An 18,644-nucleotide genomic window follows, 5' to 3' on the forward strand; every position below is an offset into this window, starting at 1 on the left:
CACCGCAATATCGCTGTCTTGCTATAAGTTGCTGATCGCAGCCATTACTAGAACTTTTTTTTAAATATCCCATAGTTTGTAGATGCTATAACTTTTGCGCAAACCAATCAATATACGCTTATTTGGTTTTTGTTTACCAAAAAATGTAGCAGAATACATATTGACCTAAATTTATGAAGAAATTTAAATTTTAAATTTTTTTTATTGGATAGGTGTTATAGCAGAAAGTAAAAAATATTGTGTTTTTTTTTCTAAATTGCCTGTCTTTTTTTTGTTTTCTGTGAAAAAAAAAATATTTTTGTACAGCGCTGTATGAACGCGCAATTGTCAGTTAAAGTAACACAGTGCCCTATCGCAAAAAATGGTCTGGTCATGAAGGGGAGTAAATCCTCCGAAGGTCAAGTGGTTAAAAAGGACCTTGAGCTTACCCTTCCTCCAATTTTCTATGCTCCAGCTTACCTTGTGGTGTTGTAAGCACACTTTAGATACTCACCCAACCACTGGATCCAGCATTGTCCCGCTCAAATCTTTCGGTCAACGGACAACACTGGGTCCCACACCGCCATCTTGCTTGTGACGTCATTGATATGCCCGCCGGCTCTTTTCAGGTTTAGCAGGTGGGGTCTCTTGATGACGTGATTCTAGGCCCACATCCTTCCAGCATACCGAATGGATGATTAAGGTTTAGCAGGTGGGGTCTCTTGATGACGTGATTCTAGGCCCACATCCTTCCAGCATACCGAATGGATGATTAATGGCCTCCTGGGATAAGTGGCGTACATATACCAGGATGTCCAGCCCAGTGACCACTGTGGACTCTAGGCGAATGATGTGCATTAAAGGGGAGGTAGGCGTACTGTTTGCAGAAAAAACTGAGTAAATAATAAAAGAAATTAAAAATCCCTGTGTCCACGTAAAGGAGGGAAGGAGGGGTGAGTTTGACAAAAAGGGGGAAGTTCTGCTTTAAGAAGCAAGGATGACTACTAATCTGAACCCAAATGACTCTCACATAAAACTCTCACTGTGTGAAAAAAAATTCTCCAATGGACTTTAATGGTCTCAACAAGCTCCACTCCTTTGTTTCTTGCTGTGACTAATTCTTTGTTGATTAGATTATTGGTATAAGAATGTCAGTAAACATAGATGAATCATTGTCACAGCTCTATAATGGAGATGCGATAAAAAAATAAAAAATAAATGGGAAAAGGGGCAATGGAGATAAAAATGCTGGGGGTTAAATACAGTACACATGAGTCACCAAGGTAAACTGTAGAAAAGTTATGTTCCAAGAAAAGCCAAAGGCATACAACAACAATAGGTCACGTGAGGAGCACACTCACATCGCAGGTTGTATTATGCTCGGTGACACAAGAAGTTACAAACAGTTCATATCTGCTAAGCTGAGTAGGTATTATAAGACATTTGTATTTTTATATTGGATTACTTTGGTAAGTTAATGGGTAATAAGGCCATTGTGGAAACGTCAAGGATTGTGAACGTGGCTCCATTCCTTTCCCAGTTCAAGCAAAATACCCAGACTGGGAGAAACAGAAAGAAAATAGCTGGAAATGTGCAACTTTTTGTCTTTTTGCTTTTTGGAATATATTAACTGTACTACATTTATTTTTCACATCAAAAAACCTTGTATGTTTAAGAAGATAACATTTTGTGTGAAGTTATAATTTATTACTAAGCCACAACAAAACCTAACTGAAGATGGAGGTCAGACTTGCACATACAGTTCAATCATCGTACTATCTTTATTTTGTCAAGACTCTCCTTTTATTAATCTGATTAATAACAAGTTGAAGGAATATTCAAGGGGATGTTTGCACGTGATGCACCTCTATTTGTGTGTTTTGTCTCCTTGAAAATGAGAGATTGTATAGGCAGTGGTGTATTTTGGTTTTATGCTGCCCCAGGCAAGACTAAAATTGGGTGCCGCACCACCCCCCCCCCCCCCATTTAAATTTCTCCCATTCCAGATGCTTTGAAATCGAGCACGCCCATGCAATGGCAACAAACGGTGTAAATTTTACTAACCATAGGTTACAGGTTACCACTTCAGATTTACAGAGGAGGTCTGGTGGTAGAATTACTGCCCATGATTTGATGTTTACGGTGATACCTCACATGTGTGGAACAATTGCTGTTTGCGTGCGTGTGGGACCAACACTTGCTTTCTCCTTTGTCTTTTTTTACAGTGTTGCTTTAATTTTTTTTATCACTTTTCAATGTAAACATCCTTGTGACAGCAATACGCATGTGACAGGTAATCTTTATGGAGAGATCTGAGGTCTATAAGACCTCAAATCCCTCCTCTGCATTTAAAAGCATTCAGAACACCAAGATTTGTGTTTTTGAATGCTTTATATTTTTAAAAACTGGTGCTAATGGTTTCAGAGTAAACCGTAAGTGATGTCAACGCTTCCGGTTTACTGTTACGAACAGCCGATCAAAGCCAATCCTGGCTTTGCTTGGCTGTCTGGCCAGCAGGCAGATGCACCAGCTGGTCACTCGGGTCGCCTAGTGGGAATACGTGAGTTCAAGAGAGCTGCGAAAGGCAGCAGGAGGTGGGGAACATCCCCTCCCGCTGCTTGTTATAGCAATAGAGTGGCTAGTAAGCTGCTCTGATTGCTATTACAAGAGAGTCAACTGCCGGCTCTAAAAAAATTATACTGGGTGATGCCTGCAGCTATAGGCATCATCTCGGAAACACCTATTCCATGACGCCATGAAGTTCACTGATCTTTTTATTTTCGATTGAGTGGAGAAGGGTTAGATACCCTGCCAGGTTTTATTGCTGTCTTTGTCCCCACCAGGGAGATTCACCTCTCTATTTGTCCTACTGACCATGACTAAGACAGGAAGTGTTGAAAAATCCAAAATATTAGAGTTGTCACCAGAACAGAAGGTAAGAATAAATCTGTCAAATAGCATACATGTTCTTAGGACAACTCTCCAAGAAGGGAATTTTATTCTTCTAATTTCCTGTTACATTTCTAGCACGTCACTTCCAGGAAGTGAAGAAGAATCTACCTAGCAGGGCATTGGCCTCATAGGAATTTAACCCTTCCCTCAAAATCAAAATATGAATTGGCTTTACACACAGTTTATTTATTTATAGGGAGTTTATTTATAGGGAGTTAAAGGCAACCTTTCCTGTAAAAAACAGAAAAGCCAACATTATTGATTTCTCAGTCTGCAAATGCTAGTTATCTGATTATGATTGTGATCCTCTTGCTTCAATATTCTAAATCAGTGACTCAGAACAAGTATCAAGATAAGGACTTTCAAATTGAAGGGCCGAAAATCGGGCGGTATCAGCTGGTTCAAGTATTGCAGCTGGTCCGACAGAAGCCGACTGAACGGGCTGCTTCTGCCAAGAAGGCATGACAAAAAAATGTCTGCCGATCGGCATCCGATGAAGCATATGCATGGGAAATAATTAAAGGAGCTGCCCAGACCAAAACATACCAAACTAAATGTAAAAAATGTTGATGTTCTGCCTTGCATTGGACATAATGCAAGTAGTTCTACTGTTCTCTAATTATTAAGTACTGTATATTGACTTTTGCAGATTTTATGTGGATTTGAATCAATGATTTTAAGGGGACCCTTAACAGCACAATGTTCAGCAAGTTTTACAGTCTGCATATTTTGCAGTTACCCTATGGTCCCCTTTCCTTGTCATTTAAAGTTTACAGTCTTTTACTTTTTAACGCTAAATATACCTCTAGAATAGTTAGCTGAAGAGGAATGTCGTATATCTGTTATGTATATCCAAAGAAAACATTGTGATACTGAAGCAGGTTTTCCAGGACTAGGTTAAGCTTTGAAGCCACTCTATTTAATAAGAAGTCATAAGGGAGGTGACCTTTCTGAGACCTCTGCTACTACAAGGGTATCTTGCATAGCAAAGATTGTTGTCTTTAGACGGATCAAGTATATCCACAACATCACTGACACCTCTTGCAACTAAATCTACTGATATACATGGGAAAAACTTCACACATATCACCATCTAGGTAGCAGACCTTGTATTCTTACTAGTGGATGATCTAAAGCTTGAAAACAATTACAATTCATCTTTTGCTGATTTGTAAAGTGTATTTTAGACTCTTGTAATGTATGTGTAGACCGGGTGGAATGCCAGCTCCCCCTAAAAGCTTGGATGATCATGCCACTGCTACACCTGCAAGAGTTTGCCCAGATGTAGGTGGGCTAAGGCCCAGTCCACAGGTATTTTAGACTCTTGTAATGTATGTGTAGACTGGGTGGAATGCCAGCTCCCCCTAAAAGCTTGGACGATCATGCCACTACTATACCTGCAAGAGTTTGCCCAGATGTAGGTGGGCTAAGGCCCAGTCCACAGGTGTTCCTTATATGCGCAGCCAATACCAACCCTGGAATTGGGCTCACTTCTCCTGCGTCCTGTACACACATATAAGGACTAAGCAACTGTCCAGTCTATGGGAGCTTTCAAAGTACAAATCCAAGCCAGGATTGGAATATTTGACACTCTACATTCCTACATAAGGTCACAGGACAGGCTAAAGGCAGACTCCAAAGGGGTCCAAATCATCTTTCTTTACTTGACCCACTCACTCTCTCTTCATTCTAGCTTCTACTAACACAGAATATTCGGTGGGGTAGTGGTAGCATTAAAAAGGCTCTACTTAATAGTGCCTAAAACAAACATATTTCTTACACAGTTTTCTAGCAAGGTGGCTCAGCAAATTCCTTCAGAAATTGTACTTTCTTCTTTTTGAGTTAGGGTGTTTACCATTACACAGGCATTTAGACAGGTCCACATTTTTAGTAATATCCTCCTATGCTATGCCGACTGCATTGTTCTATTTTATTTTGTACATTTTTCCTCCACAGGATTCTATTTTCTGTGGCACAGTTCTGGTTTCCAAGTAATGGGTGTGATCTTGCTCTTAACATTCTTATATAACAAAGACAATTCCATAGCTCAACTCACCAACCAGTCTGCTGACCAACCAAATTAACTTGTCTAACCGTTAAAAACAGAGGTTTAGTTAGCACACATTTGCAAACACATGTGAAAGCTGCAAGGCCTTGTCACGGCACCCTGCGTTGCTTTCAGTCCTAACACTACAAATTTATAAGTAGAGTAGACTCAACAGAAGTAAGAGAATATCTTTACAACTATTGTTTCCTATGTGCCCCATTTATGCTGACAGACATGCTGCATTTTATTGCAGCTCACAGGAAGGCACCACATGCACTGCACAGCAACGCAATGTACCAAGCTGCTGTGTGGTGACATGTACAAAGTGACTTTTTTCTCACTTTAAATACATTGACCAAAAAGAGAAAAAAAAAAAACGAGGAACAGCATGATGCATTAAAACACATATCACACACCACCCCCTGTTGTGCCAGCCCAGCACTGACAGATGCCCACATGCTAAAACAGAACTTTTAACGCATAGGCACTGTGAAAAAAGTGCCCTTTTTGCATTAGCATAAACTTTTCACTAGTAGGGCACAGAAGGTTTTGGAGGAATGTACTGTGATCTTGATAAGGTTGAGAAACATTATTATAGAACACCATGTCGGCCATAAGATTATGTAAATATTAGCAAACTTATTGGTATCTTTTTTCTTTAGTCAATACTAAAAGATATACCACAAGTATATGAAGCAAAACCAAAACTAAAGTGAAAATAATAAATTGTGATGAGTAAAGAAGAGAGGAAATGGAAAATGTGACAAGAGGAAGGAAAGAAAACAAGTGCTAACTCTTGCTTAATTCATATATAGGTGTAACTGTTTTCTTTCAATGGTGCTCTGAGTGTAAACCATAGAAATCAATAGCCGCCCAGTCACACTTCACACCCTTCACTAACAAAGAATACTTCATTAAGCTTGCCTTTTGTGAAGTACGATTTTTATTTTATTTTTTTAAATAAAATATAACACGCTACAATAAGCTTCAATTCTCTGAGGCTCTGCATGCTAAATATTATATCATCCTTTATGAATGCTCCCTATGGTTCACATCTGCTGCTATTGCCTAGCATATGTCCTTTTGTCCTTCCATATGTATCTTATTACACTGATAAAAATGATTATGTTGGCTTGTAATTTTACCATAATTTTTTTTATCATTTTCAACAAAAAAATAAATGTTATTTCATTTACTTTGATCTTTTAAGTACCTGACTTAATTTTCATTAGTTCTTAAAACACACCTTTTACATTTACAAAAAGAATGTATAATATTGAGTAATCTAGACAAAACTTTTAAGGTATGTGCATTCCCATATTCTAATTGCATTACATTTACTTAAAAAAATTATCTTTTCACTTGACTTAAAGTGCGGAAGCAGATGATTGTCAAACACTAGTTATGATGCTGTAATTTTAAAGAGTTTGACATCTTTTGGAACTTTGAAAACCTGCAAAAGGCATTTCTCATGCGTTTGAGGCCCATCATGACAAAAGAGCCCCACCAGTGACAAGAATTTTTCCAAGTCACTACAAAGCCATGCAATGCCATTGAAAGATAAGAGTGAACATGCTTTAAATGTTGATTAACCACTTCCCACCTGCCCTATTGCAGATTTAAATCTACAATGTGGTTCCATTATCCTGACTAGGCATCATATGACGTCCAGCAGGATAAGCCACTCGTGCGTGGCGATTGGTGGTGTTGTGTTTCACTCTGACACACCACATCTCCAATTGTAGTAAAGAGCCTATGATGTAGGCTTTTAACCATGTGATCAGCTGTGACCAATAACAGCTGATCACAGTGGTAACCAGGACGTTTCAGTAAATGGCTTTCCTCTGTTCATGCTGACAGGGAGAGCCAATTAGCGGCTCTCCTGATGGGGGGGTCTGCTCTAATAATCAGCGCATTGGTTGTCAGCGCAGCCCCCATCAGAGGTGCCCACCAAAATGCCAATCAGTGCCCACCAAATGCCAATTAGTGCCCCCCAAAATGCCAATCAGTGCCCATCAAAGTGCCAATCAGTGTCCATCAAAATGTTAATCTGTGCCCATAAGTAACACATATTGGTGCCTTTCACAGATGCCAATCAGTGCCCATCAGTAATGACTATCAGTGCCTCCTCATCAGTGCTGCTTATCAGTGACATCTATTAGTGCCCATCAGTGCCACCCATCAGTGCTGCCTATCAGTGCCCACCAGTGCTACATTCCAGTGCCGCCTATCAGCGCTGCATATAAGTGCCTCCTCATCAGTGCTGCCTATCGGTGCCCATCAGTGCTGCCTATCTGTGCCCATCAGTGCTGCCTATCTGTGCCCATCAGTGCTGCCTATCAGTGCCCATCAGTGCTGCATATAAGTTCCTCCTCATCCGCAACATCTCCAAAATATATCCCTTTCTAACCAACGACACCAAAAAGTTCCTAATTCACTCCCTGGTAATCTCCCGCCTTGACCACTGCAACTCCATCTCAACCACTCAGTGTCTGCTACTCCTCTGTGTCAATCCCTCCATTGGCTCCCACTCACCCAACTAATTAAGTTCAAAATACTAGCAACAATTTACAAAGCAATCCACCAGTCTGCTCCCAGCTACATCACTAACCTAGTCTCAAAATACCAACCCAATTGTTCTTCTCATTCCTCCCAAGACCTCCTGCTCTCTAGCTCCCTTGTCACCTCCTCCCATTCTCTCCTCCTGGACTTTTACAGAGCCTCTCCCATCCTATCGAACTCCCTACCCCAATCACTTGGCCCACCCTTTTAGATTGTAAGCTCTAACGAGCAGGGCCTTCTAATGTATCCTGTTTTGAATTGTATTGTAACTGTACTGTCAGCCCTCATGTTGTAAAGCGATGTGCAAACTGTTGATGATATAAAAATCCTGTATAATAATGATAATAAATATAATAATAATGCTTATTTTGGAAGGACATGTAACCAAATGTCTTGTTTAATTTTGTAAAACTAAATAAAATTCTATTGTAACAAAAATAAACTTGTTGATGGTGTTCGTAAAGGCTGCAGTTTACTTTTTTATGATATTTTTCATATTTATGATTAAATAAACATAATGTGTAATTTGAAAGGCATTATACACTTTTAAAATGTTTTTGTTTTAAAGTGGTTGTAAACCTAAAAATGCTTTTTTTTTAAATAACAAACATGTTCTCTACTCAGGTCCCCTCCCGACGCTCCTGGCTACCACATCCCCCCCCAGCTTAATCCCAGGCCAGGCTCTATGTGTCCATTCTCCATTCACTGGCTGTGATTGACAGCAGCAAGAGCCAATGGCACCAAAGCTATCTCTCTGTCCAGTGAGAAGAGAGAGAGAGCTGATTAATCTTAATGTAGAGAAGCCAACAAAGGTTCCCCAAAATACATAGCAGACCCTTGGAGGGGTCTATGTGCTGAGAATAAGTTGTCAATGACATGGCATTTGCTAGCTACTGTACTTCAAACACTTTTTTTATTTTATAAATGTCAGTGTTGCTGCAGCACTTTCTGTGCATCATAGAGATGTGATGGCACCCCTGGGCATCCAATTTAAAGGAACAAGACATTTTTAATGTTTCTGTTTAACCTTTTAAACATCACTGCTCTTGATTAAATAGTATTTTTTTGCATTGGCACATGCTCAACCTCTCCCTGATGCTATTTATTTTACACTCCCTTTGCTATTAGTCCAGAAAAATTGGCATTTGTAAATTTACAGATTCCGCTCCCATTAATTGTAATGGGGCTTCGGTTCCACATCCAAACTTTTTTGAGGTTTGCCGAACCCTGCTTGAACTGAACCCAGACCAGTTCAGCTCATGCCTACTTCTTACCTTCCTCCTCAGAACATGCTTTAGATTGTACACTGAGCTGTGCTTATGTGCACACCTTTGCAAAAGGAGTGCAAAGACAAATTTGAATCATTTTTATTGCTGCATGCGACTTGGTGTTTTGATAAGAACAACACCCGTCATTACTTGTATGAGAGTCACAGTGACAGTAAGGAGTTCACCTTTAAGTCAATGGGCAGCTTTAATCTCAGATGTAACAGTATCTGAGATTTCCTAGAACAGTAGAGCCTTTGGAGTTCTTCCTGGATACTTATTATGCTGTTTCTTAATATGAGGCCTATTTGAGATGGAGGTGAATTCTTTTCAGCCAGGCCTTCTTCAGCAGCAGGCCTGATCTGGTTACTGTTACACCATAATAGTCAATGAGGACTGTTATCTTATGTCTGCATTTCATTACTTATGGGTGTTTCTAGTTACTTACTAGATAAATACCCTTCTTTAGCTTGAAATAAGTGTTGTGCATTTTTCATTAAGATGCCTATCAAAGAGCCAAAAGTTTCTACATAGCTTGACAGTTAGCAATTTTGAGAACAGTCACCGGTTTATAGTCAATCTATCATTGTCCTGAAGCTTTCAAGCAAATTCAGATGTGTAGGGAAAAGTTACGTAAATTAGGTTACTTGTAAGTATAGCTCTCAGCGTATAATTCTTATGGAAACTTCAGGCAAAGCAACTGTTAAGTACAGATGAGTAAATAGAGAAAAACTGCTCCATCCTTGGTATGTAATTGTGCAAACTATAGCATTCTAGGTGAAGTCCAGGTTACATGTACAGTTGCTTGTTTGTTGAACCACACAAAGACTCCAGAAATGGGGTCATGTAGATAGTGTGATCACAAAAAATCCCAATATGTTTCAGAAAAACAGGGAGATGGGGGTAAAAGTATTGATTTCCATCCTCAGGGGTTAAAGGGAAGCAAACTGTTATGTCTAATAAAGAAAAAGATTTGTTTTCAATATAGTAAAACATACAATAAAATATATTTGCATATGTATATAATACAGTGAGTTTAGTGTAAACAAAGCAGAGCATATCAGGACATGGGAAAAATAATACTCACAATGTTACTATCCTTTTTAGGAATGGTCCACAAGCCTCATTAAAGAAGGGCAGGACTTCAGGTCTCAAAATTTTTCTATGTAGCAATATTATGCTGATCAGAACCAGCAAAATGGATTCAACCAATTGTATGGCCAGTCTTCAAGTTTAATAAGAATGAATGGGAGCCCTATGTTGGAACACTCCCAGGCTATGCTTAAATGGGCTGTGGTATATATTGTTTCCACTGTCCACCATTTACAAAACTTGTCCCTGTTCTGTCTCTCCTGCTCATGATCACTCATGGCTGGCAGTCATCGTGACCATCGGCCATGAGCACCGGCACCCCCCCTGCTGTGTAGCTACGATGGCTTGCGCAAGGGAGCCAACCTGCCGCAGTATAACTGCGGCGGTTGGTCAGGAAGCTGTTAAGGTTAAACCTCTTTTATTCTAATTTTAATGAGTGGCCACATGTCTTATTAAACTCCCTTCTGCAGAAAAGTTTGATCCCTATTGTGGGGTAAACAGTATGGTATTTGTAAATTGAAATCATATCCACTCTCAAGCGTCTCTTCTCCAGAGAGAATAAGTTCAGTGCTCGTAACCTTTCTTCATAACTAATATCCTCCAGTCCCTTTATTAGATTTGTTGCCCTTCTCTGTACTCATTCCATTTCCAGCACATCCTTCCTGACGACTGGTGCCTAGAACCAGACAGCATACTCCAGGTGAGGCCGGACCAGAGTCTTGTAGAGTGGGAGAATTATTGCTTTATCTCTTGCGTTAATCCTCTTTTTAATGCATGCCAATATTTTGTTTGCTTTGTTAGCAGCAGCTTGGCATTGCATGCCATTGTTGAGCCTATCATTTACTAGGACCCCCAGGTCCTTTTCCATCCTTGATTCCCCCCAGTGAGTAGATTGCATTCATATTTTTGCCACCCAAATGCATTATTTTAAAATTTTCCACATTAAACCTCATTTGCCATGTAGTTGCCCACCCCATTAATTTGATCAGACCTACTTGCAAGGTTTCCACATCCCGCGGAAAATTCATTGCCCTGCTTAGCTTAGTATCATCCTCAAATACAGAGATTGGACTGTTTATGCCATCCTCCAGGTCGATTATGAACAAATTAAATTAGATGGCAGTTCACCTATTCATAGAAGGTTTGGCAAGAACGATTCTTCATGAATCCATGCTGATTACTGTTACCATTTTCACTAATAAAATCTTGTATATAGTCTATAGTCCCTTATCATCCCCTTCAAGTGCTTGCATACTATTGAGGTTAGACTAACTGGTCTGTAATTCTCAGGGATGTATTTTGGCCCTATTTTAAATAATGGTGTAAATTCGTTTTCTCCAATCAGCTGGTACCATTCCAGTCAGTAGACTGTCAGTAAAATCTAGGAACAATGGTCTGGCAATTAATTGACTGAGTTTCCTAAGGACCCTCGGATGCAATCCATCTGGTTCCATCTGGTTCCGGTGACTTATTAACCACTTCACTACAGGGCATTTATACACCCTTCCTTCCCAGACCAATTTTTAGCTTTCAGCGCTCTCACACTCAGTCATGCAACACTGTACCCAAACATAATTTTTTTTTTCATACAAATAGAGATTTATTTTGGTGGTATTTAACCACTTGCTTACTGGGCACTTAAACCCCCCTCAGTCCCAGACCAATTTTCAGCTTTCAGCGCTGATGCACTTTAAATGACAATTGCGCGGGCATACAACACTGTACCCAAATGAAATTTTTATCATTTTTTTCCCAAAAATAGAGCTTTCTTTTGGTGGTATTTAATTACAGCTGGGAGTTTTATTTTTTGCTAAACAAACAAAAAAAGATGCAAAAAAAAAAAAAAAATCATGTTTAATAGTTTGTTATAAAATTTTGCAAACGGGTCATTTTTCTCCTTCATTGAAGTGCGCTGATGAGGCGGCACTGATAGGCTGCACTGGTGGGCACTAATGGGCTGCATTGGTGGGCACTGATAGGCTGCACTGGTGGGCACTGATAGGCATAGTTAAGGCGGCACTAATAGGCACAGATAAGGTGGCACCGATGGGCACAAATAAGGCGGCACTGATGGGTAAAGATGGGCACAGATAAGATGGCAAGGATGGGTGGCACAGATGGGTGGCACGGATGGGTGGCACGGATGGGCACTGATAGGTACCACTGATAGATGGGACTGATGGGCACTGATAGGTGGCACTGATAGGTGGCTCTGATAGGTGGCACTGCTGGGCACTGATGGGCGGCACTGCTGGGCACTGGTAGATGACACTGATGGGCATGGATATGTGGCACTGGGGTGCAGCACCTTTGTTGAGGCAGATTGTGGGCACTGCTGGGTGGCACTGTGGGCACTGCTGGGTGGCACTGACGGGGGCCACTTACTTTTTATTAATGTGGCACTGGCAGGGGGCAGGTGGGCACTGGCAGGGGGCAGGTGGGCACTAGCAGGGCTGGCCGTGATCGGGACTGATGTCCCGATCAAGGCCGCCGGTGATCGGCTTTTTTTTTTCTCCTCGCGCTGTCAGCGCGAGGAGGAATAATAGCCGATTACCGGCTCCGTTATATCACATGATCAGCTGTCATTGGCTGACAGCTGATCACGTGATAAGGGGTCGGGATCGACCCCTTGCACGGATCGGTGATCAGGCGAGTCTCGTAGACTCGCCGATCACAGAGCGCGGCGCGCGCGCCCCTCAGGGGGCGCGCAGGCCTCTCGTGCACGGGACTGCGTCTATTGACGTCGTCCCGGAAAAGGAGATCCGCGCTGTAGCCGTCATTCGGCTATAGCGCGGGTCTCAAGTGGTTAATCACCACTGGGTTTTAACATTTTTTGCGACATAAGTGAAAAAAGAAAAAAAAAAACTTTTTTTAGTTTCTATGATAAAATTTTGCAAATAAGTCATTTTTGTTCATAAATTTGGGCCAAAATTTATACTGCTACATCTCTTTGGTAAAAATAACCCAAATTAGTGGATATTATTTAGTCTCTTTTAAGGTTATAGAGTCTACAAGCTATGGTGAAAATCATTGAAAACTGATCACATCTGATGACAGGTATTTGGGTACTCAGATGAACTGTGACAGGTATTCGGGTACTTAGATGAACTGTGACAGGTACTCGGGTACTCAGATGAACTGTGACAGGTACTCAGATACTCGGATACTCAGATGAACTGTGACAGGTACTCAGATGGACTGTGACAGGTACTCAGGTACTCGGGTACTCAGATGAACTGTGACAGGTACTCAGGTACTTAGATGGACTGTGACAGGTACTCAGGTACTCGGGTACTCAGATGGGCTGTGACAGGTACTCAGGTACTCAGATGGACTGTGACAGGTACTAGGGCACTCTGATGGGCTGTGACAGGTATTCGGGTACTCAGATGGACTGTGAAAGGTACTCAGGTTCTCAGATGGGCTGTGACAGGTGATGACAGGTACTTTGATGGGTGGTGACAGGTACTGGAGTGGCAAGATACTGAGGACGTTAAATGACGCCCACCCAGGATGGGAGATCCCATTTGTGGACATCATTTGACTATGGCCCGGTATTGAAGTGGTTAATGTTAAAGAGGGATTCCACCAAAAAAAAAATATTAAAAGCCAGCAGCTATAAATACTACAGCTGCTGACTTTTAATAAATGGACACTCACCTGTCCCAGGTTCCAGCGATGCTGGCAGCCGAGGCCGATCGATCGCTCGGCCCTCGGCTGCTGCCGCCACCATTCTAGGTGAGGGAATCAGGAAGTGAAGCGAATCGGCTTCACTTCCTGGTTCCCTACTGCGCATGCGCGAGTCGCGCAGTGCAATAGGAATTCTCTGCGCTGTCTCTGAGACCCGTGTGTGTCCCAGCAGACAGCGCGGCAGGACAGGAAATGGTGTAGACTCCCACGGGAGTCTATGCCCGGAAGTGGGTGTAAATACCTGTCTTTGACAGGTATCTCCACCCCCCTCCCCCCTGAAAGGTGCCAATTGTGACACCGGAGGGGGGGAGGGTTCCGATCAGCGGAGGTTGCACTTTAGGGTGGAACCCCGCTTTAAGTTTTCCAAGGATATATATATATATATATATATATATATTTACAAACTTTTCACAATATTGAAATCCTTGTCCGTTCCAAATTATTATTTGTCCTCTTTGCAAACTGTGCTGTTTTTTACTCTGTTTCTACGAAAAACTCACATAAACAGACTGTAATATTAACAAATGATTACAGATATACGTTAAACTCCTAAAGTCAAGGGGCACATTTTAATTTAATTTGGATAAAGGGAATAGAACACACAACCTCAGTGCTGAAAAACGTAACAGATTTACTCAGTTATAATTATACGGTAATTTGATTTGTAATATGTGTCCGATATATGTTAATATTAAACATAATTCGACAACCAAATAGTGATACATTGGAGAGGGTTTTTGGTTGTCATATCCTTCTTCACAACGTATTTCTTATTGATCATCACACAAAAATGCCTATTCATACCATACATATGCTTACCAAGTCTGAATAGGAATAAAATCAAACCCTTTTGTAAATCAGTCAAGCAGCAGTGAGGTAGCAGGCATGTGATCAGTACCTGTAAGATGATGTCAGAGGAAATCGAGTCGGAAGGTGTCTTGTGTCATCATGTGTCAGGAGAATGATTAGTTTCAGAAGCTTGTGTGAATTATTGTAAAAGGCAGGCAGTGATTGTGTAAAGGTGGGTCACATAGTGACATCATCTGAATCAGCCCCCTAGCAGAAGAGCTCACACTCAGGAATGTGGTGGTGGAGGCTGGCAGCACATAATCACAATCAGTGTTCTTCGGATAGATCACAGAATCTGTCAATGAATCACTTGCAGATTGCATGATCACTAATCAGAAACAGCAGAGGAAAATGATATGAGGAAACATCAGGGCTATATTAAGTAAGATATTAGGAATGCCAAAAAATGAGGAGAGAATGTCATCAGAGCCATTAGGACACACTATATCCTGGATGTTATTAGACTTGTATGGAAATCAGGATGTATGTTGCTATTTATCATTTCCATGTCCTAAAAATGTGAAAAACTTTTGTTACTCTACCAGCATGACCCTACATCCCTGTGAAGCTTTATATATTAATATGTCATGTTTGTGCCCTTGTGGGGGATTAATGAAACAATTGATTTGGAATGCATATGTGTTCCAAGTACAAGGCGTGTACCATGATGTCAGCGCAACTGTTTGGCTAATTGACGGAGCCCGTTCAAACAGAAAATTTCCTATTCGGGAGCCTGTTCTTTGTGACCATTATTTAGTTAAAAAATATAGAATGATATTTAAAAGGTTTACCAATTCAATTCTGATATTGTTATTTTTAGATGTCGGTGAGCTGAGTCACCCCCACAGATTAGTATATGTCCTGGGGACTCCAGCAGTTAGTCTGCATCATTTCCTGGGTAGGGTAAGAGAAATTAGTTCAGCAAAACTGATTTCACAGTTGTCAAAATTTCAACAAAACGTATGCTATCTATTTTGCTCATTAAGCTGCTTAGGGGAAATTTTCTTAGGAGAAAAAACAATCTATTCTAGTGCCTTGCAGTACTGGGGTCCTCTGTTTGAGAACCATCCAGGACGCTATCTCATTGGAGTTTGTATATTCTCCCTGCAAGGGTTTGCTCTGGGTACTTGTTTCCTCCACACTCCAAAGACATGCTGTACGGTTAATCGTGTCCGCTCTAAATCAAACCTAGTATATGCGTGTGCAGGTATGCATGTGAGAAAGGGACTTTAGACTGGATTTGCTAGTACACCACCGACCACTGAAACTGGCGACAGATGCTGGTGACAAATATTTTGGCTTTTAGGACTGTTTTCCAGCTGGCAATTGGTGCAGTGCCTGTTTACTTCTTGCCATTACCAGGAACGTGTGAGGTGGAAATATGATAAATTATGCAAATATACACTATGCAAAACACTGCATGAATTGTCGGTGCTATAGAAATGCCTGTAATAAAAAATAATCTTTATCTCTGTTTTTAGTTTTCTTTTTGGGGGGAACATATTTAGTTTATTTTATTTTGTCTTTGTGTTTTTTACATATATATATATATATATATATATATATATATATAATTTAATTGTTATTTGAGTCCTGCCATTTTAAAATTTTCATTTGACTTTTTCACCATCAATTTTCTTGGGCCAGCACAAAGGAGTTATTAACAACAAACACCATAACACACTGACAACATTTCTTATTTTCACAAAATTTATTTATTCTGGTACATTTTTTCTTGGCCCTGGTGTTGTTCAAAGGGTAACCTCAGAATGATTTATAAATTCAAATAAAGCAAGCCATCTTGGCTATAACACAACAATCAAAATGTATTTATATGTTGTCCATCCAGCCAATGCTGGACGACTATTCCCCAATTAAACAACACCATGACTATTATAATAAAAAAAAAGGGGGGGGGTGGGAGTCCCGGTCCTGAGGTACAATCTGCAGTTAATGGCCGGACGAGCCCTTTTATCACCTCCTGCTTCGCGGGCTTGTGCTCCTGCCGAATCACATCCAATCAGCTGCCATTGTTGCCCTGGCTGTAACCAGTGGCAATCCTGTAAAATAAAACAGCTCACATTCACCTTAGGCTGCCTCATGTCGGCCCCGCACATTGCAAGGACCTGTCATTCTGTTAAAAAAACAATGAAACTGAGACCAATAAGTCTCAATTTTGTAGCAATTGAACCCAATTTAAAGTAATTTAAAGCAGATTGCACCCTTAAAAACCATCAGAAATCACCCTTTCTTCGACTCGCTAAATAACACCAATGCATTTTGCCAAAACTGCAAATCTTCAGCCAGCATTTAGCCAGCTTTTCAAGAAAACAAAAACTCTAGAAGAAGATTCCAAGGGATGTTTCAACCAACCTGTGTGTATCCATAACCAGATATCAGGGTTAGGTTACCGACCCAAGAGGTGCACCTATCATATATAGCATCCGGATTGTATTGTATTTAGCACGTGTCCCCTCCATGCATGAAAATAATTTTCAGTATTAATCATGTAATGTAACGTCTTGCATACTGGAGGTGGTATTATAATTAGCTAGTGGAGAGCAGACAGCAGCAGCTGCAGGTACAGCTGCGACTTTTTTGCAGAGCTAAGCTGAGTATGCACTAATAGAGTTTCAAACGAACGTTCATACAAAATTTCTCAGCACATTCGAAGACTCTACAAATGTCATTTAAATGTAATTTAAAATTTAGTTTGCTTTTAACATTACATTTTTTAACTGAATGCCATTTCCTGAAAGAAAACCACATAAGCTGTTAGGAATCTGTTTATTCAAGAAAAATCTTTCATCCTGCTCCTTCCAATTTTCTTGTCACTGTGGTCAAAAATGAATGTCAATTAAACACCACTAATGATTTCAAAGTAGAACGAAATTCTTAAAATTAAACATTTTATATGAAATTTTACTAGTGTATAGCCAGCTTTACTGAACTTAGCATATCAATTCACCTGACACATAGGAACTCAAATACTATACCCCCTGGATTGTTACCAACCCCTGAAAATAAAGGTATCAAAAAGAAAACTGCTGCCAAAGGTGAGGCCAATAAAGTGGGTGTCACTTCCCAAGGTAGAGCTTGTAGTGTGGGACTAAAATAAGCCCAGAATTGGTGTCATTGGCAGTAATAGCACCCTCAAGCAATGGTGTAATTAGCCGCAATATTAAGCCCCACAACTGGTATAAGTGGCCACAATAATCCCCCACTTAGTTGGTGATCAGTTGGAGTAACAATAATCCACCATCAGCATTGATGGCCAGCGGCTGGCTGGTAAATAATAGCCCATCCTAGCATTGGTGGTCAATGGCTGGCTGTAACAATAAATCCTCCCAGCACTGATGATCAGTGGCTGGCTGTAACAGTAAACACCTTACCACCATTGATGGTCAGGGGCTGGCTTGAACATTACCTCCTCAGCATTGGTGGTCAGTGGCAGGCTCTAAAATAACCCCCCTCAAGCACTGGTGGTATGAACTCCGGTACTAGGGATGCATGTACACAGTGCCTTGAAAGTTAGGTTTTTGACTTTTGGGTAGCACCAGTATCCCCCCCTCCACATGGAGCAGCTGAGCAACTGCACAAATTACAGGAATGACACAAAGGTGGGGGGAGTCAGTGGCAACATGGGTGAGGGGAGGAGACTAGCATTGCCTGTTATATATATGTCTACTAATCTATCTTGCAATCATGTATTTATTACATGACTGCGAGATAGATCAACAGTTATACATAGCAAGCAGTAGATAGGAGAGAACAAATTAATACTCATATAATAATGTATGGGAATACATATTTTGCATTTCAAGTGGCTGGGGGTCATATTAATCCGCACTCAGGCTGATAAAGTTTATGGGAGTACAGTATCCTCGTGTTACAAACATCTAACTTACATACGACTCATACTTACAAACGGAGGGAGACAACAGGAAGTGTGATGAAATCTACCCCTAGGAAGGGAAATTCACTCTTGTAAAAGTTATCATGGAGAAAAAAGGTGTCTCCGCTAAAGCTTTATCACCAATCCTTGTATCCACAACAGCTCAAATTTTTCAAAATCCAATTGTCACAGGGACAGAAAGTGAGACAAAATCTTCTGAACAAGGGCACAGGGAGCAAAAAAAACTTTACAGGGGTGTTAACCCTTCCCTATGCTATCCCAAAAATTATTTTTTAGAGTTACAATTAAAAAA

The sequence above is a fragment of the Lithobates pipiens genome, unplaced genomic scaffold (assembly GCF_037356315.1).
Source record: "Lithobates pipiens isolate NorthernLeopardFrog02 unplaced genomic scaffold, aLitPip1_a1.2 Scaffold_8, whole genome shotgun sequence".
NCBI lineage: Eukaryota > Metazoa > Chordata > Amphibia > Anura > Ranidae > Lithobates > Lithobates pipiens.